The following is a 26,475-nucleotide window of genomic DNA, read 5'->3' as shown; positions in this document are numbered from 1 at the left end:
TGTCTGGGAATCAAACATGAACTCAGCAAGTACCCAATTACAAGCCTTTTGCTGGAGGATACAGAAATCACATCCAGTTCTGTAAACCTCAGCCAGAAGCTGTGTGTGGGATTCATTTTGCACAGGACATCTTCCCTCCCCCTCTTCCCCCTCTCTCCCCACACTCTCTCTCTGTGTCTTTCACACACACACACACACACACACACACACACACACACACACACACACCATACCACACATGAGAGCCTCAATGAACAGGGACCATCCCAGCTCAGAGAACAGGCCAGAGATGCCTGACACTGTAGTGGCTGCGCAAGCAAGTGGTTCGAATCCAGAGGCCTTTTGCCCAGTGTAGTGGCATTTCATTTGTATTTAATAAATAAAAAAAAAAGTGTCTGAGGATCAGAAAAGTAAAACAGCTACATTGGCCAGTCTTACAGACAATGCAGCAATAACACACAGCTTTAATCCCAGTAGTCACAATAGCTTGCCATAGAAATCAGGTGGTAGTGGTGCACAGCTTTCTAACTTTTGCAAAGGTATTAAAGAAAAACTTAGAGCCAGGTGTGGTGGTGATACAATCCAGCACTAAGATTGAGATCAGCCTGGTCTACAGAGCAAGTTCTAGAACAGCCGAACTTAAGCAGTGAAAATAACCATTGAAAACAGAAGCTGGAGAAGATGTCATTGACCAAGGGGGCCATGTTTCAGCCCCAGTAAACAGCAGAACTTGGTAGCTTCAGTTACTTTGCTCAGGTTTTCGCATTATTATGGAAGAAAGTGGTTATGGAATTTGTCTCCACTGAAAATAAGCAACGGTTGAGTACTCATTCCTAAATAGGATATTTAGAGATCTTACTATAATTCTCAAGGGTGTTTATGGAAGAGGGATAAAAATAATGAAAGAGTAAGATAAAGAAAAAGGTATTAACAAATCCATGGCCACACAGAAAAAATTCTGGTTAAAACAAGTGTGTATTCAAAGAAAAGATAAAGGACATTAATGTTGGTGACTGTGGGTACTTATTCTAAGTTCCGTTGCTGTGAAGCAACACCATGACTAGGGCAATTCATATAAAAGAAAAGATTTAATTGTGGCTTGCTTATAATTGCAGAGGTTTAGCCCATTAGCATCACGGAAGTGAGCATGGCAGAGTGCAGGCAAACATGGTGTTGGGGGAGTTGAGAGTTCTATATCTGGATCTGCAGGTAATAGGAAGAAGAGAGAGCCTTTAGGCCTGATGTGGGTTTTGAAATCCCAAAGTTCAACCTCAGAGACACACTTCCTCCAACAAGGCAACACCCACTTATAGTGATATTTTATTTGTGTTTTAATAAATAAAGCTTGCTGAAGATCAGAGTGCAAAGCTAAATACACCAGTCATCCATATAGGCCAGGCAGTGGTGACACACATCTTTAATACTAGCAGTCACACTAGGGAGCAATAGAGGTTGGGTGGTGGTGGTGAACACCTTTAATCACAGCAGTAGAGAGAAATATAAGGTGGGATGTGACAGGAACTTGTTCTCTTCTTTTTCTCAGTCTGAAGATTTCTTAGAGGTAAGAGTGGTTGACTATTTTGCTTCTATGATCTTTTAGACTGAACCCCAATATCTGTCTCTGGACTTTTATTATTTGTGCTACACCCATTTCAACAAGGCAACACCCACTAATCACTGTCAAGTAGTGCATTCCCTAATACCAAGGACTCAAATATATTAGCTCATGAGGGACACTTTTAATCAAACTACCACATTCTACTCCATATCCTCTATATGCTTATAGCCATATCATAAGGCAAAAATGCATTCAGTATAATTTCAAATATCCCCATAGTCTATTGCAGTTTTAACACTGTTTAAAAGTCCAAAGTTCAAAGCCTCTTTTGAGACTCATGGCAATCTCTAAACTGTAACTCCATATAAAATAAAAATCAAAAAGCAAATCATATGCTCACATATTCCCAACATTCCAATGGCACAGAGTATAAATTACCATTCCAAAAGGGAAGAAAGAGAGCATAATGAGAAAATACGGTACCAAAGCAATACTAAAAACCATTTGGTCAAACTCCAATCTCTACATCTCCATGTCTGATATCAAAGCACTCCGGATTTTCAAGTCCTTTTAGCTTTAATGACTCAGCGTCTCTGCTTGGCAGATAGGAACCAACTCTGACATCTCCAACATCTTGATGTCTCCAAAGCAACGCAGGTTTCTCCTTCACAGCTTTATGCAAAGATTTTTTTTTTTTTTTTTGGTTTTTCGAGACAGGGTTTCTCTGTGTCTTTGGAGCCTGTCCTGGAATTACCTCTTGTAGACCAGGCTGGTCTCGAACTCACAGAGATCCACCTGCCTCTGCCTCCCGAGTGCTGGGATTAAAGGCGTGCGCCACCATCGCCCGGCCTTATGCAAAGATTTTTATCTGGGCCTCCATAAAGGCTCATGCATGACACATCTGGTCTCAGCAGCTTTCCTTAGATGCAGAGGGAGAACCACTTTTGTGTTTCCTGGACTCTGAATCCAGAATCACGTGACTCAAGCTGCCAAAGCTCTTCTGCTTGCTGGGGATGGAACACGGCTTCCCTCATTGAAATAAATTTTCCCCAGCTTTCTTTGTTCAATGGTTACCTTCATTCCCTAACATTGTCTGTCTTGGAACTTGCAATGCAAACCAGGCTAGACTCAAACTCAGAGATCCTCCTTCCTCTGACTCCAGAGTGCTGAGACGAGGCATGCACCACCACACCTATCCTTACCTTCTCCTTTCATTCCTTTTTAGAAGTTGGAAACTTAGCTGGGTTGGCTTTCGTCATGAAGTCACAACTGCCTTTATTCTATTTAGCATTGAGTTTTTCTTTAAGCATTTAGCTCCTTGAAACTGGACTTAACTCTTACACTTCCGGGTGTGCCTTTTCTTCTCAAAGTGTGCATTTTTATTTTCACTTGCTCATCCTTCTCCTTTTCAGTATACCTGCATAAAAGCCACCACTAATAACTACATGACAGAGTCGATAGTAGGTTGACCTGAAATCTCTGTCAATGCCATTAATCCAAAACTCTTAAATTTAGCCTTAGGCATTTTCAGATAAGGGCAAAAACTCACCAGATTCTTCACCAAAGTATCACAAGAACAGTCTGTAGACGACGTTGTAATAATCTTCCACTTCTTGAGCTGTATCCTCACAGTTCAACTCACCTTCAGCATCATTGTCTTCTATGATCCTACTAGCAGGGCCCATTAAACCCCATTTAAAGCATTCAACTGCTTTCTAAGTTTAAAGTCCCCAAATCTCCATTCCACCAAAAAGAAACATGCTTGGGCCTGTCATAGCCATACCCCACTTTTCCTCATAATAACTTATGTCTTAGTCAACAATCTATTATTGTGAAGAGACCACTTGATCATGGCAACTCCTATAAAAGAAAGCATTTAATTGGGGCTTGCTTACAGTTTCAGGGGTTTAGTTCAATACTGTCATGGTGGTAAGCATGGTGGAATACAGGGAGACATGGTGCTAAAGGAGCTGAGAGTTCTAGATCTAGATCTGTAGGCCAAAGAAAGGAAAGAACTACTAGGCCCAGCTTAAGCTTCTGAAACTCTAAAACCGACCCCAGTGACCTACTTCCTCCAAAAAAACCCACATCTACTGCAACAAGGCCACATGTCCTAATGTTTCTAGCACCACTCCCTAAAGACCAAGCATTCAAATATTTGAGCCTATGGGGACCATTCCTATTCAAACTACCACATGGGGTCGGAGACTAATTGTGGTAGGGGGAATGTGTAAATAAGGTGGAATGCCACTGCAATAATGATTCAGCTTACTATTTTGGATATGACTGTCAGTTTCAAAGCCTACATCTCTCTCTGGAGAAATATATACTGCTGACCATATGACTGCATTCAGATATACACACCAAAATTAAGAGAAAATCCAATTATGTGATATTGTCTGCAAAGGATTATGGGCACACTCACTGAGTCTGTGTTAACAGTTATTTCATGGGAAGCATGTAGAGAGCAGGAAAATCTTAACTTAATAGTATTTATATGCGAAAACTGAAACAAATAGAATAAATGAATAGTGCTCATTGCAAAAGTCCATTCTAGTTTGTTATAATATTTATTATAGTATTTAATAAATATTTCAAATCATAAGTAAAACTAAAAGTTTATTCATACATAACTAAGAAAATGTCTATATTTGACATTGTTTTCATTGTTCATAAATTGACAAAAAAAGTCAAGTATGAATGTCAAGGTGAGCAGAACACCAACTCATCCCAGTAAAGACTGACAGATTGGATTCAATGATTTTTTAGGTTCTCCCCAGCAATACAACTATAGGAAATCCTGCAGGAAGCAGCATATTTCTTTTACTAAAAAGCAGAGCCTCTGACAAACAATTAATAATAGGTTCTTTCTTCCTAGTAAGCGCCTCTACTTTTATTATCTTCATATAATACCTGACCTGTCTGCGTATGCCAAAGACAGCTATGAAAATGGAAGGAGCCTTTTAAGTGCTCATCATCCATATAGGATCCGTGAAGTGAAGGGCTTTAAATACAACCAGATTTCAATGAAAGGAAAAATGTTCAGCTCAACTATCCTTAGAAAACAGAATGGGTTTGTTAGCACTCCAGTTAGTGATTTGAGTGAACAAATTTCACGGAAATTTTCAGAAACAACTCAATTAACATACATCTACAAATGAAACTGAAGCAACAAGGCGGGGGGGGGGGAAAGAAAGAGAAACAGAACACAGCTTAATTCTTTGATGGAGAACCTGTGGGAAATGCTGAGGCTTGTTATCAGACATAACAACCTCGGGACTTGGAATAATTGGGTGAGTTAGAAAGCTGAAGAGAAGAACCCATGGGGAAGATAGAAAGCCAGCACAGTTATTTTTTTCTTCATGACATACAGTATTTTCCATGCTCAAGAGAGAGCAGATTTGCTTTGCAAAGGAGCAAGAATAAGACTTTGGGGTACCAGAAAGTTTTTAAGTCTGAACACAGGTCTAAATTACGCCTTGCCTTATAATAATTTAGCAAATTGTACACTTATGTACTATGGAACATCCTATGTAAAATCTTGACATATAATCATATAAATCTATATACTTATATAAATAAATTCATGCTTCTCTGTGCATACTGTTATTTTATTTTTAATTTCTCTCCCTATATGGATGTCTTGCCTTCATTTAAATCTGTGTATCTCATACCAAATGCATGCTTAGTACCCACAACGGCCAGAAGAGGGCATCTGATCTCCGAGAACTGGACGTTTTTGTTGTGACCTGCCATGCTGATGCTGAAGATTAAACCCTGGTTCTCTGGAACAGCAACCACTGAACCATCCATCAGCTCTTAACCCATGAGCCATCTCTCCCGCCCATATACCAAATTTTAACAGCATATTATTGTAACAGATTGTTGGCTTTTAAGGAAGAAAACCAATAGTATCAAATGATAGTGAAGGAATGAAGTAAGAAAGTGAATTGCTGCATGCTGCTGGTAAAATCAATTTGGCAAAATGGGAATCATTTTAACAAAACTGAAACATATATAAATTTCAATCTAACAATGAGTTCCAAGATTTTTGTAGTTGAGCAATATCACATTGAATGGTCACATTTGTGAGTGGGAAAATTAGACTGCCTTCCATGTCATTGGATTTTAATAACGCAGTACCGAGGAGGCAAAAGAAGCAGCAGTCAGTGGAGGATTATGTGTAATATCTGAGACAGATTCAGCAGCTGTAAGTGCTTTGTAAGATTGTAATGACTAATTCATTTCTATTCTTTTACCACTGGATTCTTTCAGACTCTCTGAGACAAGAATTGGCTCCATTTACATTCATAGCTTTAATATGCCTATAGTATGGGTAGCATATAACAGGTCCTCACTAAATGATGTGTGAAAGCAGATAGGCACAAAGTGGTTTCATCTCATGTGGTCCGAGGAGCTGTAACAACCATAATTGAGGCAGAGGAAGAATGGTCCTCTCTCTGTAAAACTGGCCTAGGAATGCGTTCTAGGGGACCAGTAGTAAATGCACAGCCTCCAGAGAGCAGAGGTCTCTGCAGGGATTTTTGTTTGTTTGTTTTATTTGTGTTGAGTAGAGGATATCAGAAAGGAGAAGGCTTGAGGACTGGGTAGAAACAATGTAAACAATGCGCTCAGGAGAGAGCTCGGGAGAATGACCCAAAAATAATTGCGAGGGAACTTGTACATGTGTGGGAGCTGAGTGTTCAGAAAGTACGATGTAAGGATGGTGTTGGCCCTTTTAAGTATAAAATACAATGAGATATTGTAATGATATATGTCTGAGTAGGTAATTTTCTTCAACTAGTAGTTCTATTTTGCCTCTAAAAATGCTCAAATAGTTAAGAGATAGATTGATATTCTTTAACATAATGTACTTAAAATAATTAAACTATTTTTTACTGAATCAATAATAAATGAAGATTGTTCTAGTTTAGCATTTTTATTCCACAGGAGTATTTGAAGTAGTGCTGGGCTCTTTCTGTTAGCTGGCCTGTGGTATCTTAGATATCTTGATAATTTTTCCATAATTCTCACCAAATTTTCTGTGTCAACATTGTCTGAGAGCTACACTTACATTTTCTGGATTTGGACCTGTGTCTCAACCCTCAATTTTTTTCCCAAAAAATGAAGAGATTAAGGAGCAAAATATTTTTAATATACTAATAATGCCATTGATTGTGCATTGTTCAGTATCGCTGATCATCAGGAAAGTTCAAATCAAAACCACATTGGATCACTTTGAGAATGACAATTAAGGAGAAAATTAAGGTAATATGTATTGATGAGGCTGTCCTGGACAGTATTAATGGGAATGTATATGATACGGCCACATGGCACCTGTGAACTGTTAGATACACATACAATGCAAGGACATTCAACCCTTAAAGTAGAAAAAGAGCTTGCCTTTCTGGCACAAAGTTAGGCCTTAACGGAGCTATGTTAAATTTCAAAAGGGGGGGGGGGCAGGCATAAAAAGAAAAAATAAACTACACACAAAGAATGTATAGTAAATTAAAAATAAATGAAAAACAATGAAGTGATTTCAAATACATGTGGAATGTAAGAAGCAGAGAGCAGATGGTGACAAGGAGTGGAGTGGGGTGCTTGAGAAGACAGGAAAATGAAGATGAAGAGCACAAAGGAGCAGTTTCCTAGTAGTAGTAAATAGATCTGTGGTTGCTATAACAAGACATCAAATATATATTCAGCATTTTGCTAATTAAATGCATTTGAGGTGGCTTTCCCACACTGACAGAAAAGTCACTAAGTGAGAAGGGTTTGCTACTTTGCTGGTGTGTAGCAATGCCTTTACAATGACTATGGATGTTATACTTGAATCTTCATTGTCCCCTGCCAAACGTTCTTGCTTAAGTTTTGGTGCTCACTAGCTATGGGGCGTTTACAGAACCTTTAAAAACTGTGATCCAACAGAAGGTTTTGCCACACTGTGGGTCCTCCCTTAAAGGGGTTGTTAAGATGCTGACTCCTCAGCTACACAGCTTTCCTTCCTGAACTCAGGAAGATAAGCAGCTTGCTTTCTTACCTCCCAGTCACACCACCATATCTGCCTCACGACGGGCTCCTAACCAGTAGAGGCAAGGAGCCATAGATTGCTGTGCAAAGCTGTGAACCAAAATACAAGTTTCTGTTTTAGAAGTTGTTTATTTCTGGCACCTTGCCACAATGACAGAAAGATGATGAACATAATGAGTATTGATGCATCGTGTTCATTATAAACAGGTCCACATACTAGTGTTCATGGTGCTGTCGGGTATTCTGCACACACCCTACACGGTGCTCTACCTGTTACCTAAGGAGAAAAGTAAACATCAACCCATCTACAAGCCCTTTGTTCTAAATGATGACCTGCCTGCAAGATGCAGTATTGCAATGGTAGTGCAAAGTGTGCAGGAATAACCAACCACTATTATATTGGATTTAAGGCTCATCTCATGAGATGTAGCCTATCCCTGTTGTCGCTCAGCTAGTCAAGAAGTGGAGTCTGGATAGACCAGGAGCTTAGAGGAAAACAAATACTTCTGCTCTGCTAAAGGAATATAGCATTAAAATAACTGCCAATGACATTCTGCAGTATTCATAGATCAATGCCAGGCTCAGCCATCTTCAGAGAAGTTTTCTTCTGCAGCAGAGGAACAAATACAGAGACCCATAGCTAAACAATGAGCAGAGAATGAGAAACCTTGGGACAGAGCAGTCAGTCTTAGATGGGAGGACTTCATCAGATCCCTTTCATTAAGGCTCAATGAACCATACAGAAGAATGGCCTGGAAGATTCTAAGAGACAGAGGAGATGGAGGACAACGAAGAACAGCCCTTCTAAACACAGCATGGCTGAGGCACATAAGAATGAGTACACAGAGATTGTGGCAGCAGGCACATGTCTGCACAGGTCTGTACTGGATGCCATCCCAGCTCTGAGAGAAGTGCAGACAAGCACCCACCTTAACCCAGAAGCTATCTCCAATTGATAACCACTCACATGTGAAAATCAGCTTTCTCCAGTGCAGTCTCACTGGGGACGCAAACAACTCTTACAGCAGCCCCTATGACCATCAGTATATGGCCAATGCCAAAAGAACTCAATGGGATTGTTGGTGGTTCTATGTCTTATACTATTTTGTCAGGGCTTCTCATTTTTTTCTCACCCTTTAGGACCTTTGAGTAGGTAAACACTATTCATTTCTATGCTTTTCTGGGATTTCTATGTGTATGAACTTGTATGTCTCAGTGTCTATGTGTAATTCTTATGCTTTTTCTTTGGATCTTTTTTCTTTTGTTTGTGTTTTATTGTACTATTCTAGCTTGGTTATTTTATTTTATTATTATTCACAGATGCCTGTTTTCTGAGAAGAGACAGAAATGTATATGTATATAATATAATATACATATATAATATATATAATGTATATGGGCATGTGAAGAGAAAAGGGTTGGATCTCAGAGGAGTTGGGGAGGAAGAAACCAGAATCAGAAAATATGTGAAAAATATCTATTTTCAATCAAAAAATAGAGGATAAAAAAACAGGTCCTTATAAAAATCACAGTGAAAATGACAAAATTTAGTAAGCACTTAAAACCAGATATTCTTCCAGCTCTTTTATATAAATTATCTACCTTTTTCTTTGAACCATTAGAAGTAACTACTACTTTTATCTTTGTTTTCCAGATGGTGATACTGAAGCATGAAGAAGTGAAATTACCATGCCAACATTACGCATATGGCAAGTGCTAGCCTAGGTTTTGAATTTAAACAATCTGGAAACAGTGTATTAGAAAATCTAATTTGCTCTATGAATAAAATATAATTATTTAGTATAGCACTTCCAAAACTTTAGTTATGAAATGTTATATAATATTATGAATATATTGAAAATAGTATACTACTATAGTTTTATTTAGAAAATAATTAGCTTTAGTGTAAATATCCCAAGATCACAATCAATATATAAATCTCTACAAAGAGAAGTCAATAAACTATACTACCGCAGACCCCTAGCTCACTTGGATGCTATGAAATCATGTCTTACTCCCTGATTTGGTATTGCATTGCCAAGGTTCTTACATGTCTGTCTCACACATGTTTTATTGCAAGGCTACCATGCCCTCTGCCTACTGTTCAAGACCACAGGTCTGACTGCTAAAAGAGGTTCTCCACTAATAGCCACGTCTTTATTGCTGTGTAATAATACTCTGAACTCAATGCTTTGTTTTTGTGTTCATTTTTCTTATTAGATGAAGACTTGTTGGCCATGTTAATATCACATGATTCTGACATCACCTGGATACTTCATACAAGTAGAGCAATATGGGTTTTTAAAATCCATTTTTGACCCCAAAGAAACATTTCTTTCTATACTAAATGATATACTGCGCATCTCCATTAATGGAATGAGTGAGTTCTTGAAAATTATGGAGCTCGGTGTAAGATGCTGAGCATATAACTCAATCTTGTAGTGTGCTTGCCTAGCATTTATGAGATCTTAGGTTTAACCCCACCCCAGTCCTAAGCATGCACTAATTATCTTCAGATATGGTGTAAATAGTGGGCTAAGAAAGAAAGCAAGGTTATTACAAATTTCCGGTTTCTTGGTATACTAAAGATTCAATTACAAAATATAAACACTTGAAAATAATTCATTTCCTTGAGAGTGAGATACACAATATAAACTTAATTGTACTTATCTAAACTACATAATTTTTTGTATTCTAACTATCTAAAAAGATTTTTTAAATAAATGTAGTGTGTAGAAACACGAAAGGACAATTTAATGTCACCTATTTTATTCTGTTCTATTCAGTGGAAAGTGTTAACAGAAAGCAGACTTAAATAATTAGCTTGGACAATTCACATACAGTCTTTTATTCCACAGAAAGACTGCAGCCTTATTCTTTCTACATTTCTAAGAAATGTGGACTTGGAAAACTATCTGGAAGTTTAAGTATATAAATTTTCAGAACTTAAAAATATTTGTTTTAAAAGAGTCAATGGGTCTTACAAGTTACACAAAACAATTTGGAAAAATTCTTTTTAAAATTTTAGTACTTTAAAGAAATACCAACCCAAATTCCCTCCCCTCCTCCCACTCCCTCCACACACCCTGCCACCCCTACCCCCTCCAATCCTAAGAGAGGACAAGGCACCCTGCCCTGTCGCAAGCCCAAGGCCCTCCCTACTACATCTAGGTTGAGCAAGATATACATATCTTGAGAATAGAATCACAAAAAGCCAGTACATGCAGTAGAGACAAATCCCAGTGCCACTGTCAGTGGCCCCTCAGTCTGCCCTGACTGTCAACCACATTCAAAGGGACTAGTTTGATCCCATGCTTGTTCACTCCCAGTCGAGTTGGAGTTAGGAAGCTCCCATTAGCTCAGACAAACTGTCTCAGTGGGTGAATCCCTCACGATCTTCATCTCCTTGCTCATATTCTCTTGCCACTCTTCAACTGGACCTTGGGAGGTCAGTTCATTGCCCTGATGTGGCTCTTTGCCTCTGTTCCCATCTGTTGTTGGACAAAATTCTATAGTATTTAAGATAATCATCAGTCTGACTACAAGGTAAGGCCAGTTCAGACACCCTCTCCTTTATAGCTTAGGATCTTAGCTGGGGTCATCCTTGTGGATTTCTGGGAATTTTTCTAGAGCCAGGTTTCTTGCTAACCTCATAATTGCTTCCTCAATCAAGATATCTCTTTTCTTGCTCTCATATCTGTCCTTCCTCTATCTCAACTATCCCGTTCCCTCAAGTTCTCTTCAATTTTCCCCTTCTCTTCTTCCCCCACCCCACTGCTGCCTCCATGTTCCCAATTTTGTCAGGCGATCTTGTCTGTTTCTGATTCCCAGATGGGTCTATATATGTTTTTCTTTGGGTTCACCACATTATTTAGCTTAAAAGACTGAAAGCCCATCAAAATGGGTAAGATACTGCTGTCATTTTATTTTAAAAAGAAAGGGTCTTTAAAAGGCTTCATTTGGTTCATCAGCAATAGCCACACCCACAAAAGAGCCATAGTGAAGATGCCTAAACACAAAGCAACTGCAGTTACAACTGCAATAGTCTGTAATTCACCATGTTTTTAAAGAAAGAAATACAGTTATGAGCACTTACTGGTTTAGATCCAGGGCCAACATGAAGTCTCAAATGCCATAAGTCAGGTGATGGTTACCTTGGTATCACTCAGCTGTTGGGGGGGGGCGGGGAAGCATTGCAAATAAGAAGCTTATTTTTAACCCAGATGCAGAAGCACACCTAACACAATGTGGGTTTCATGACATTCAGAAGTATCTTGTGAAGGCCACGTATGTCACAGACTGGATACTTGTATATCAGAACACCAGGTCACCCGTGAAATAAGAGTTTCAACCAATGATTTCTTCGTATAGTCAAAGGCATAATTTTGTATTTATAAACATCACAGCAATACACTATTATCTATGAATGTCTGCTCTTTAGTATGGCACACATCTTCCTGATGAGTTTAAAATACCAGTATCCCCGATTTAACATAGTGTAAAATGCTTTGCTTAAAATAACTCTATAGTTTGAGAAATTAAAGGAAGGGTAAAACACACTATCAAAATCACACAACAAAACATTGGCAGATACAACATTAGTATCACAGGTAAATATCTTAAGCTTCACCTCATCTTCATTTGTATATACTCTTGTATCATACATACACAGAAATGTGCTCCTGAACAAATTATTCAACGAAGTCAAATCAAAATGATTTGACTAACCATTGATTAGTACATATGACATTTCATGTTTATTTTACATTAATATGAAATTTCCGTATTATCCTGCTTTCAGGGTTTTTCTTTCATCTCCAATGAGATCATTTAATTTTTATTTTTTTTTACTTTACCCTGATAAATCGATAGCATATGCAAATTATTGTAGACACATCTACTATATTATCTTCTCTGAACTCCCTACAACTCCTGCACACCACTTTCTTCTTTTCCGCTAGTCCTTCTCCTACTGTCATGTCTTATTTTTTTTTCTGCAGACTTATGCAAGTAATCACAGCAGAAAGAAAAGTTAAGGAATAAATGCATTTAAATGGTTTCTATTTTCCTGCACACTATCTCATATATATGTTTTTTAAATGGAAGATATATTTAAGCATTTAAAACATTCACAAAATTATAGTTTTGGAAATTCAAATTATTAATTTAAGAATGTCTTCATAAAAACAACAGTAAAAACAATATTAATTATTTTTTCTTCTTGTTTTGATAGTGTCTCACTTTGTAGCCTAGACTGGTCTTTGTTGCCTAGATGGTTCTCTTGTCGAAGCATCCTGAGTGTTATGATTTTGTTGTTTTTATTCTTTGTTCCTTGATCTTTGTATAATAGGATACCCCCCTTGAACAGATGAGTTTTAAGAGCTTCACATTTGACTCAGTCTTCTTACCAAGCAATAAAGCTAGCAGTGGAATACTACAGTTGAATATGACTATAGTGGTATTCGCAATTGTAATTTTGATGAGCTCTAGGATCTCTAAGAAATGGGCTTTCTGGGCATGCCTCTTGGGAGTTAATTGATTACTTTAATTAGGTGAGAAGACCCACCCATCATGGACTGGATTCTGGACTTTTTAAAGGGGAATATGGAAGCCCAACCCAGAAATCATTCTTTTCTGCTTCTTGGTTGTGGATACACAATGGGCAGCTCTCTCAAGCTACTTTTCTGTGATCTCCTCTCCACTATGCACTGCTACTGTGGGGCAGAATAAACCATTTCTTCTGTAAATTGCTTTGTTAGAGAACATTAATCGCACCAACAAGAAAAGAAATTCAAACAAAAATTGGTAGCAAAAAGTACCCCTTTCCAGGATAAAACTGGCTCTCTGGCTCTTAGTCTATCCACCCTGCTTTATAGATGGAATGTGGCAAATTGTGTTGCCTTGGAATCGGAAAACCCTAGTGTGCTCTTTGAGTTTCAGAGTCTTTGCTGTGACAAATGCCTAAACCAAAGCAACACTGCGGAGAAAGAAGCTTTTTCAGCTTACAATTGCTGGCTTCAGTTCAACACCATGAGAAGTCAAGGTAGGAAGTTAAAGCATTATTTATGTTCCTATTCAAGAACAGAGAAGAGGATTTAAATGCAGTAATCTTGCTTTCTTGCTTGATCTCAGATAACTTTCTTACATCATACACAGATCAAGATTCAAAGCATCAGACTTCTTCCTTCACTAGGTGGTCTTCTATCCTACCTCAATTAAGGTAATTTAGACACTCTCCACAGATACTTCAATAATCCATCCTGTCCTAGAAATCCCTCATGCAGGCTATCATTCCAAATAATTCTAGGTTGTAATAAGTTGTGGTTTAAAGCTAACCATCACAGAAGTTTCATGGATCGTTATCATGGGATATGGAAAGACAATAATGTTGAGAGAAAGACAAAATATAGAGGCCTGTCTCACGAGTTTTCAGAGAGGAACAAATTCTGAGAACTAAGCTAGGAGCCATTCATGTGATATTTGGGCTTGAATGTGGCTTCATTTTGCCCCTGTCCTGGGAGCCTGAGTGGTGGTGAATTAAGAGGTAATACACTAGTTATTTTGGTAGAGTAAAGGGGTATACCCAAGCTGAAGTTGTCAGTAAGGAAGTCATGGACAACAGGGATTAGAGTCATTAAAGAGAAACTTTGTATTCTGCACAGAGCCAACAGGAATTGTGGCTTGAGAGTGTGAATCCACTCATTGAAAACTTTGACATATAAAGATGCAAATTTACATGAAAAGAAAAAGTCTGGTCTGAAAATGCAGTAAAAAAAAATGACTCCTTGGTCCTCAGATACCAAATTCTGGGAGAATGTTTGCCCTGAGTTTTCATATGTGAGTTTATACAACCATGGTACAGGGAGGGATCAGCCTCTACCATGAAATATATCTTGGAATAAGAAGGTGATAACTTTGAAGGCATAGAATGCTCAACACTTTTGGTGCTTAAGAAACTTGGTCCAGGGTTTTAGAAAGCAGCTAAAAACAAGAACAGTGTGGGATTAACAGAATACCTACAAGGAAGATCTGAGAATCCCTTGAGTGCAGTTATGAATGTGGAACTTAGGTTTCAGTGGAGATATCAGGATATTGGAGATGATGACAATGCAGAATACCCACTGAGGAAAGCTGTGGTGACTGTCTATATGTACTGCAGATGATAGAGATGCAGGGGTGCTGTTATCAATGCTCTTTGGATCTCAGCCAATTTCACCATAAACAAAAGATGCCAGAAATGGAATTTAGGTTTCAGTGTTTGATCCATTTTATTGCTGTTATCATTTTGTCCTACCATTTCTGGCTTTGTAGCAATTCTTCCATTTTGAGCATTGCATGTTAAAAGTGTGTCACTAGATTTTTATTCAAAAATCTCATATTTTAAAAATGGTCTTGAATCACAGATGAGATGAGAATTTTTGAACTTTTATTATTTATTCATTCATTCATTCATTCATTTAGTGTATGTGCACATTCACACTCATATGCATGTGGTATGAAGAAGATATATGTATCATAATGGGAATGTGCATGTGAAGATCACTAAATTATACAACTTATGGAAATGTTTTCTGTCCTTTATTATGTAGGTTCCAGAAATCTAAAACAGATTGACAGATGTAGTGTGGAGCTGCGGGCCGCCTTCCCGCCGCCCCAGCTCCCGGCCACTGGCTAGCTTTACCCGAAATAATTACACGGAAACTGTATTCTTTTAAATACTGCCTGGCCCATTATTTTCTGCCTCTTACTCACATCTTGATTAACCCATATCTAATAATCTGTGTAGCACCACAAAGTGGTGCCTTACCGGGAAGTTTCTAGCGTACATCCATCTTGGGCTGGAGCTTCATTGCGTCTGGCATCTCTCTCAGGAGAGGCACGGCAGTCTGCCTAACTTAGGAGAGGCGTGGCATCTTACTGATCCTTCTACCTCACTTCCTCTTCCTGTTCTGTCTACTCCACCCACCTAAGGGGCGGTCTATCAAATGGGCCAGGCAGTTTCTTTATTAGCCAATGAAATCAACTCAAACAGAAGACTCTCCCACATCAGACAGAATTCTTGGCCAGAGACCTTACCTGCTGTGCTAATTTACTAGTCCAAGGACTTTTTAATATGGTTCTTTAAAATTCATATTTTATATATGAATCTTTAAAACAATCTTTAGAACACTGAAGAAAAGCTCCTTCCCACTTTATCACCGGCACTGCTGCTGGGCCCTGCCACCAACTCTGGTGGATTCCACTGCTCTGGTTCAAGTAACACCAGTTGAAAGATCAGGTGATTGACTGATCTGCCAGCTGGACTGCCTAATTGCCTGAATCCTGTTTCCGAAAGACCCCTTGGGCCACCCACGCCTGCCCACTTCATCATATTCCCTAAGAAAAATAGAAATAAAAGGAGAAAAATTTCACCTCCAAACCTAGAGAATATGTTTAACAAAATCATAAAAGAAAATTTCCTAACCCAAAGTAGAGCATGCCTACAGGAAGCTCACAGAACTCCAAGTAGATTGGATCAGAAAATAAAATTCCTGCATCACCTAATAAACAAAATACTAAACACACAGAACCAAGACTGAATAATTAAAGCTGCATGGGCAAATCTTCAAGTAACACATAAAGGCAAACCTGTTAGAATCGCGGGATACCCTCAGTGGAGACCCTCAACGTCAGAAATGCCTGAACTAATTAATCACTTGCAGACTCTAAGAGACCACTAATGCCAGTCAAGACTACTATACCCAGCAAAATTTTCAATCACCATAGATGGATAAAGCAAGATATAACATGAACAAAGTCAAATTTTAACAGTAACAATTCACAAATTCAACCCTAAAGAAGGTACTAGAAGGAAAACTCCAATCCAAGAAAGTTAACTATACAATAACAGAGGAAACAGATAATCTCGCACTAGCAAAACCCAAAGAAGGAAAAAGCACACACACATACACACTACAACCACTACCATGAACAACAAAATAAAAAAAAAAATTAATAGTCATTGGTCATTAATATCCCTTGATATCAGTGGACTCAATTTGCCAAAATAAAGACATAGGAGGACATTACATGTTCATCAAATGAAAAGTTCTCCAAGCTGATGTCTCAATTCTGAACATCTATTCACCAAACACAAGGGCATTCATATTTGTGAAAGAAACATACTTAAGTTTAAATCACACATCCAGCTCCAGACGTTAATATGGAAAGACTTTACTACCCCAAGCTCACCAATAGACAAATTGTCAAGACAGAAACAAAACAGAGCAGGCTGGTGGTGGCGCACGCCTTTAATCCTAGCACTCAGGGGGCAGAGGCAGACGGATCTCTGTGAGTTCGAGGCCAGTCTGGTCTACAAGCACTAGTTCCATGACAGGCTCCAAGAGCTACAGAGAAACCCTGTCTCAAAAAAACAAACAAACAAAAAAAGACAAAACAAAACAAAACAAAAAACCCAGAAACATAATAGAAATAACAGGTCCTATGACTTAAATGCATCTAACAGATATCTATACAACATTTCACCAAAACACACACACACAAAGATACATTCCTCTTTGCCCCTCATAAAAACCTCCTTCAAAACTGACCATATACTTGGTCACAAAGCAAGTTTCCAAATATACAAAACAAATTGTGAAATTTTGTATCCTATTAGATAACCATGGATCAAAACTGGACTTTAACAATAGAAACTGCAGAAAGCCAGCAAACTCATGAAAACTGAACAATTCAACTGATTTACTAGTGGATAAAGCAACTAATAAAGAAAGAAATTAAAGACTTCCAAGAATTCAATGAAAATGAATGCACAACATAGCCAAATTATTGGGACACAATAAAAGTGGTGCTAAGAAGAAAGTTGATAGCAATAAGACCCTCATAAAGAATTTAAAGACATCACATGCTAGCAATTTAATGACACACCTGAAAGCTTTGGAACAAAAGGAAGCAAACAGATCCAAGGTGTCAGGAAATAATCAAACTGAGGGCTGAAATCAATTTTAAATAAAGAGAGAACAATACAAAAAAGAATGAAACAGAGTTGGTTGTAGAAGAAAATCAAGAAGATAGATGAACTCTTATCCAAACTAACTAAAAGAGTAAAAAATGCAAATTAACAAAATCAGAAATGAAGAAGGTGACGTAGCAACAGACTCTGAGGAAATCCATAGAATCATTAGGTTCTACTTCAAAAACCTGTCATCCAGAGAATTGGGGAAAAAGGGAAGTTTATTGATAGATACTGCAATGATTTAGATAATATGCTGCACAGTTCCCTAATGGGTGACAGTGGGCCATGAGGGACAGCCTGATCCCACCACCCAAGGCCTCTGTGTGAGAGACCTTGGCAGGTCAGTGGGGCAGCCAGTCCCACGAGGAGCAGGAGAAAGATACAGATACACATGCCATGCAGAGTGAGTATTTATTTGGTAGTTATGGAAGGAAAGGGAAGGGGGAAAAGAGGGAGAGACAGAGAGAGAGGGGGGAGGAGGGGAGAGAGGAGAGGAGAACACAGCCACCTCTTCCAAAGAGAGATGGGACAGAGAGAGTGCAGGCTGGAAGCAGAAGGAAGATCTGCTTGCCTCAGTGGAAGGGGGGAGAGGGCAGGGCTTGTCTCTTAAAGGGACAGGGCAGAATATTACATTATCATCTCCTTTTTGTGATAGAAAGTCAGGAGGTTGGGCACAACAGGTTAAAGAAATTGGGACTGCATATGTTCAAGACTCCTTCCTGCTTATTTGTGGGTGTCATCTTGAGAGGGGAAACCTGAGAAAGCCGGGTGCTAGTCACGTCCTGGGGTAGTTTGTCTCTTTGCTCCTGTCTGGGGTTTATGGTATGGAAATGTCTTGTGTCTCTTAGACATATTTAAGGTATTAACAGAACAGAGGACAAAGTTAAGTTTACAGAAAAAAATATTTAGGATCAAGGAATTGAGAGGAGTGTATCTGACCAGTTTAAGGTGGAACCTTTAATTTGGCTCCCTGGAACTCACAAGAATTTTTTGAGTTTGTGAAAACATAGGTTTTAAACAGCAGCATATTTATATCAGAATGACTGTGACAGATATTTTTGCATAATGAAAAGTATTTTTAAGACTATGGAAGGCAGCGTGAGAGAGAATATTTTATTGAAATTTGTTTGGTGAGGCTGCCCTTTTAATTGACAAAACCTCTCAGCTGTCAAACTGCACCAGAGATCTTGGAGAAGGATAAAATGTTACTTGAGTTATTGATCAAAAAATGACAAAGAACGTACTTGGTTGGCACCTAGAGCTAGTTGTTAAGGGTCATATTGTTTTGGCTGTGTAGCACAAGGTCTGCCAGGCTCCAGAAGACCCCGTGGGCTAAGAAATCTGTAGGAAGACAATCCTACTTTGACCTAGCAGTTAGGCTGTTGATTTCAGAGATTCTGTCCACTGTCCGGAGATCTTCAGTTTAGGTGAAAGGCAGGTTATCCTAGTGGTCAGTACTTGGCAGTTGAAACGAATTGTGAATGGACATTGTTTTGTGTCCTTCTGTCTTCTGTCTTCTTTGGATGAAGTAGAGTGCTGCTGCTAGGAGCCAACTTGTCTCTTTTTTGTTATGAAAAGTTTTTTATTTTAATTATTAAGCATTTAAATGCTATAGTCCCCAGATCTCTGAGCAGTTGAGGGCTGTTTACCAGGTATAGATGATTTATAATTACAGTATAGAATCTGCTGGGAGAGCTGGGTCCAAACTTGACTGTACTGACTCTCAACTTAGCAGGTAAGATTTACACTCATAAAAAGACAAAAAGAAGAAAAAACTGCTTGCAATAGAAGGTTAATGAGTAGTGTAGTCACGTGGGAAGAAAAACCATGCTGGGTAGCTCCATCCCCTGGGACAGGATCCTGAAAGCCATGAAAGTGAGAAAACTGGGTGAAGATCAGAATAAATCATTCCCTTCTTCCACTGGACAAAATGTGCCCACCTCCCTCAGGTTCTTACTGCTATGAGCTTTCTCCCACTGTGATGGGCTGTGCTCTAAACTACTTTGACCTTTATGTTCCCTTGATTGCAATATTTTCTCTTTCTATCTCTCTTTCTTTCTTTCTTTCTTTCTTTCTTTCTTTCTTTCTTTCTTTCTTTCTCCCTTCTTTCCTTCCTTCATTCCTTTCTTTATTTGGCTTCTTATACTGATTTAGGACTTAGTGTCCATAGATTCTATTGATAAAAAATAAATTAAAATCTAAATTCAATATAAAAGAAACAAAAATTTAAGTGGTATGGGAGAATTGTCTGTAGTCTGTCAATCATATTTTAAATAAATGCTGATTGGCCAGGCAGGAAGTATAGGCAGGTCAACCAGACAGGAAGTAGAGACAGGGCAATGAGAACAAGAGAATGCTGGGAAGGAAGAAGCCCATTCCTCCCGAATCCTTTCCAGATCGCAGAAGAAGCAGGATGTGACCTTCCCCACTGAAAAAGGTACCGAGCCATATACTAGAATAATGGGTTAATATAAATTATAAGAGCTAATACGAAGCCTGAGCTAATTGGCCAGTCAATCAGTTTTATAATCTTATGGAGACCTCTGTGTAATTTTTTCTGGGACTAAACAGCTGGGGGACCGGGTGGGACAGAAACCCCAACAAGCCAGCCCTTCATGTTACATTTAAATATAAAAATTACTATAGCCAATGAAATAAAGCAATGGAACATTTGTACTTAGATTTTCTAATCTCTGCTCATTCATCTTGTACAAATCCATCTTGTTGAAAGGAAACATTTTTGTTAGATGGGTGTTTAAAGCCCTCTTCACTAATTACAAACAAAAGCTCTATATACAGTCATAATTTCTATATGTGTAAGATACCTTTGAACTATAGATTTGTGTAACAATATCTTAATAGTATCTCTATTTCTAATATATAAAATTATTTTCTGGTCTCACATACTGCATGCTTTCATGACTGAATACATAACACTTAGTTTCAATGCTAATACTATATCCAAAGTTTAATATTTTACAGGTACAAACTGAACACCCAGTCATATTTATTAAACCTAAATGCTGTCATGGTGATTCTCAACCTTAACATATGTGGTGTTTTAAATGGCCAGGAAATAAATGTATTTCCCCAAAAAGAAATAAGGTGAGATTTTTCTTTAGTTACAAAAACAAGTAAATTCGTAATATGTGGGTAATAAAACAGGGGACAGAGAAAATAATTTAAACAGAGCCTGGGGTTAATAATTACTTTCTATGAATTCTGAAGTATGTCTATCACTTCAACATTTTCTCTTTACTAAGTTCACTTTGTGACTTTTTTATCTTTAAACATTCTTGAGGACAAAATGAGCTCATACCAAAGACTTTTATTTTTTAAATCTCAAAGTATAATAGTGCCTTTCTTCTCCAACAATCAGTAGAATAAATGAAATTTTCTATAGGATTTACTTTTCAAACTACAGCATTCTACACTGCAACCTATATCAAAAGGAAAATAAACTCACAGAGAGACAAAATGCTGACTCCAGGAAGCCATGAAACAGTATTTGTTTAAGAAAAGTCACAATATACCTGTAGCCTTTTAATATCAATTTAATATTACTTCAGCTACTCAATAAATATAATTATCAATGTATAATGATGATAGCAAGGTTAGAATCATTATACTAGTGGGAATGTATCACAGTCAAAACCATGGGTTGTGTCAGAGGGCTGCCATAGACACTTTAGAATGATGCAATTATTACCTAAAGGAAGCATGTCGTTCAATTGTGTCTAGCCAGAGTACTTTCAAACATCCATATATTCTTTTCAGTTCTGGAGCGGTTGTCTCCTTTAAATTTTATATTTTTTAATGTTAAAATATCTTACAGAAAACATATCTACTTTGCTGAAATATTGATAGTTTCTGCTTTAAATGATATTTTTAAAAATAATCTTGCTTGTCATATAAAATGTTTAGAGACATGGGTTTTTGGATGAATGCATACGATATTATTTAGCTTAGCCTATTGCTGTGATAAAAATCATTTAAAGAATGAGACTTAGGGCAGGAAACTTTAGGTTAGTTCCAGTCTCACGTTACTGCCCATGAAAGTAAAGAATTCACAGAGGTAATCACATCTGACAGCTGGTGACACTACTAAGAGGGAGGATAGAATAAATCCCCAGCTTGTTCTTTCCAGTGTGACACCCATGATCTCCTGTACAGGGAATGGTGCCCACCACAGTGAGATGGTCTTCCAACCACAATGGATACAATAATAGGTTAATCTATTGGGGCAACGTTTCATTAAGACTACCTTCCTAGATGAGGTTAGATTTTTTTCAGTTGTTTACTAAAATGAACCATCACAAAAACATTGTATTTCTTATGATTTTGTTTTGTCATTGATTAAATGGCTAATCTGTGATTTTACATCTAATGTCTCCTTTTATTTATTTACTCTTCAAATTTTAGATTTGGGTTCCACTACATGGGTTTCACACCTAAGGTCATAACACTTTAGTTTTATTCACCACCCTGCCACCTCCCACACACATAACTTTCCTCCCCTGGTCCTTTTCTTCCCTCCATAGTCCATCCCTTTGCCTTCATAACCTGGAAATTCTTCCTGTTGTTACTTCTTCACATGTGTGATCTCACATATTCTCCTTTGTCATTCCATTCCCATTCCAAGATATATACACAAGGGACATAATTTCTTAACCTTCTAATTCTATGAATAAACTATACCCGGAAGGGATCCCTGCTCCTTATTTTGAGAGCACTCAAATAACATAAACCTCTGAACAAAATGATAATAAAAACCTCGTATCATTCCTCACCAGATAATGTATCATTATCCTTCAATGTCATTTATAAATATATAACCACACCCCATACGAGAAGCACTTTGGTGGATTCAGAGGAGACTAAAGACAGAAGAGTATAAAATATGCATTAAGATATAGTTTCTGAGCTCACGAATTTTACAACCTATTTGAGAAAATGAGGGAGGCTAGACATAGAATGCAATTTAAACATAATGACACAAAGCAGGCTACAGCATGGTTCAAAATGAGCAGCTTCCACAGAGAAAATAAGGGACACTCAAAGTTATCGACAGTAAAGTAATTCAAAGGCTGGTAAGATGAGAGTAGAGAATTTTGGAAGATGTCAAGAAGTGAAATATTTGCATATACTTGCCCTCTGGGGCTCTTTGAGATCTGCATCATTGCAATCAATAGAGAACACACATACTTAAATTTTTAGAGGTTTCAGTTGAAAATAAATGCTATCAACTAGAAAGTTAATTAAAATTGATCTCCTTATAAAATGATAAACTCACTAACAGCCCTATGAGCACTTAATCCTTATATCCTTTTACTACAACTTTTCTGTTATTTTTACTTGTTTGTATTGTTGTTATCATACACTTGGCCTAATTACTTATAGTAGGTACAGTAGTGGTGTAGTGCAGGATGGTGAATCATACCCTTTTAGTTCACTGAACAGTCAGCATTAGGAAGGCAGCAAAGTATATTCTTATGGATTATAGATCCATATAGAAACAGGTTAACTGGATTAGTTTCATAATGTAGAGCTACTTGCAATGCCAGTCCACAATAAGATCTGGAATCTGTGTAAGCACACAAGTTCCTCATTAAGAGCATCTATACATGTCAAATGTGTCATGTATAATCAAATAAGATATGATGTCTTCTTTGGAAAAAGGAGTTACATATGTGAAAAATAAGAATAACGAAGTGTTACGTGGGCCCAATATGTATTTATATAATGTATTAATACTTAAAAATAATTGAGTCTAGATAATGGATTCAGCAGTTAGGAGCATTTGTTGCTCTCATAGAAGACTCACATCTGTTTCTCAGCACTCAAATGGTGATTTACAACCATCTATAATTTAAGACCCAGGTGTAATGCCTTATGAAATCTGTGGACACCAAGCATGCATGTGGAACACAAACACACATATCAAACACTCATGCACATAAAATAATAAAATAAACAAATATAAAACATTTTGAAAACAGTTTTGAAAAACCTAGGTGATTGTGAGAGGGTCAAGAAAAATCTTCCCAGTAATAAAGACTCTAAATTCTGCTGTTATCAGATATTTTACTTGGCAGATCTAGCTTAATTAGCCATAGGACTTTGTGTCTGCTTCCTTAAAAGTATGTTCAAGAACTTTCATTTAGAACTCACATCGTATAGACAGTTGGGCATTTACATGCATATTGGTCAAACTGGAGAGTTCACTATCCCTTTGATAAGGTGATAACCAAAGTAGATTTTTTTAATGTTATTATAGAGCTATGAAGTTTTTCTCCACTTCCCTCCCTTTCTCTCTGCTTCTACCCTCTCCCATGATTCTCACAACCCCAATTTATTCAAGAGATTTTGCCTTTTTCTGCTATCCATGAAGATTAGATCCATCTATGTCTCTCTTAGAGTCCTCTTTGTTGTCTAGGTTCTTTGGGATTGTGAATTGTAGGCTCTTTCTTTGTTTTTGTTTTTGTTTTGTTATTTGCTTTATGTCTAAAAGCCTTTATGTCTTTCTGAGTTTGTGATTCCACTCTGTATAACTCTGAATAACATTGGAGAATAAAGAAACTGCCTTGGCCTGTTGATAGGGCAGAACTTAGGTATTAAGGGAAAAATAAACTGAATTCTGGGAGAAAGGAGGCAGAGAAAGAGAGAAGCCATGTAGCCCCATCAGAGACAGACATCAGAACTTTACCTGGTAAGCCACAGCCACGTGGTGATACACAGATTAATAGAAATGTGTTAAATTAATATGTAAGAGTTAGCCAATATAAAGTTAGAGCTAAAGATTGCCATTTTTACTAAGTTAGTTTTACCTACCCATAACATGGGAGATCTCTCCATTTTCTGGTGTCTTCTTTAATTTTTTTATTCAGAGATTTAAAGTTCTTATCATACATATCTTCCACTTGTTTGGTTAGAGTTACTTCAAGATATTTTATGTTATTTGAGGCTATTGTCAATGGTTTCTCTGATTTCTTTCTCAGCCCATTTTATCATCTGTATTAAGGAATGCTACTGATTTTTTTTTTGAGTTAATCTTGTATCCTGCTATATTTCTGAAGTTGTTTATGAGTTATAGAACTTCCTTGGTAGAATTTTTGGGGTCACTTATGTAAACTATTATTTCATCAGCAATAGTGAGAATGTGACTTCTTCTTTTCTGATTTGTATCCCCTTAATCTCCTTTTGTTGTCTTATTGCTCTAGCTAGAACCTCAAGAACTATATTGAATAGATATGGAGAAAGTGGACAACCTTGTCTTGTTCCTGATTTCAGTAGGATTGCTTTGAGTTTCTCTCCATTTAGTTTAATGTTGGCTGTTGGCTTGCTGTATATTGCCTTTTTATGTTTAGGTATGTTTCTTGTATTCCTGTGCTCTCCAAGATCTTTATCATGAAGGAATATTGTATTTTGTTGAAGGCTTTTTCAACGTCTAATGAAATGATCATTTTTTTTTTCTGTTTGTTTGGTGATGGATTAAACTGACAGATTTTCATATGTTGAACCATTTCTGCATATCTGGGATAAAGCCTACTTGGTCATGGTGATTGATTTTTCTGATGTGTTCTTGGATTTGGTTTGCCAATATTTTATTGAGTATTTTTCATAAATGTTTATAAGTGAGATTGGTCTGTAAATCTCTTTTTTAGTAATGTCTTTGAATGGTTTTCATATCAGGATAATTGTAGTCTCATAAGAAGAGTTTGGCAATGTTCTTTTTGTTTCTATTGTGTGGAACAATTTTAGCAATATTGGTATTAGGTTATTCTTTGAAAATCTTGTAGAACTCTGCACTGAAACCCTCTGGTCCTGGGCGTTTTATTTTTTGTTTTGTTTTTTGTTTTTTGTTTTTTTTTGTTTTTGTTTTTGTTTTTTTTTGGGTTTTTTTTTGTTTTGTTTTGTTTTGTTTTTTTTTGGCTTGGAGACTTTTGATGACCATTTCTATTTTTTTTTTTTTAGCAGCTATACGTGTATTTAATTTGCTATCTGGTCTTGATTTAAATTTGGTAAGTGATAAAATTCCAATTTTGTGGAATAAAGGTTTTTAGAGTATGATCTGTTATTCTCTGGATTTCCTCTGTGTCTGTTGTTATGTCTCCCTTTTTGTTTCTATTTTTATTAATTTGGATATTCTGTCTCTGCCTTTTGGTTAGTTTGGATAAAAGTTTTTCTATTTTTCGTTCATTTTTTGTTACCTCCATTTCTTTAAGAGAATTTTTCATTTTCTTTTTAAAAGCCTCAAATATGCTCCTAAAGTTATTTTTTAGATCATTTTCTTCTGCTTCATTTCTATTTAAGTGTTCAAATCTTGCTGTTTTAGAGCTATTAGTTTTTGTTGGTATCATGTTACTCATTGTGGTATTGAGTGTGTTCTTACCTTGTTTACCCATGTTTTTCTGATTGGTGTAGTTGGGACCATGTCTCTGGTGATAACTCTTCCAGATGCCAATGAGCCCAAGGCTCGTATCCAAGGCTCCTCGTATTGGCATCGGGGTCACAGTTCCAGTCTCCCTACAGGTCATTTGGCATTCCCAGAGGTCGCTCAGCACTTCTGGAGGTTGATCTGTAATCCTGGAGGTTGTATGGGCCTGATCCCAAAACATTTGCAGTCTCAGGCCTGGTCCCACAGAAGAGGGTGCTGATTAAGACCTGATCCTGTGGATATCCCTGGCTCAGGTTTGCTCCTACAGATGTCACTAGCATGGGCTTGGTCCCATGGAGGTGACTAGCTCTGTGCTGCTCCCCTGAAGGTTGCTCACTTGAGTCTCTTCTTGTGAAGGTTCCTGGCTTGGGCTCAGTCTCATAGAGGCTGCTGGCTCAGGCATCCTCCCTCACGATCTCTCCCTTTAGCCTG

This window comes from Arvicola amphibius, chromosome 7 (genome assembly GCF_903992535.2).
Source record: "Arvicola amphibius chromosome 7, mArvAmp1.2, whole genome shotgun sequence".
NCBI lineage: Eukaryota > Metazoa > Chordata > Mammalia > Rodentia > Cricetidae > Arvicola > Arvicola amphibius.
This window is presented reverse-complemented; position numbering follows the sequence as displayed.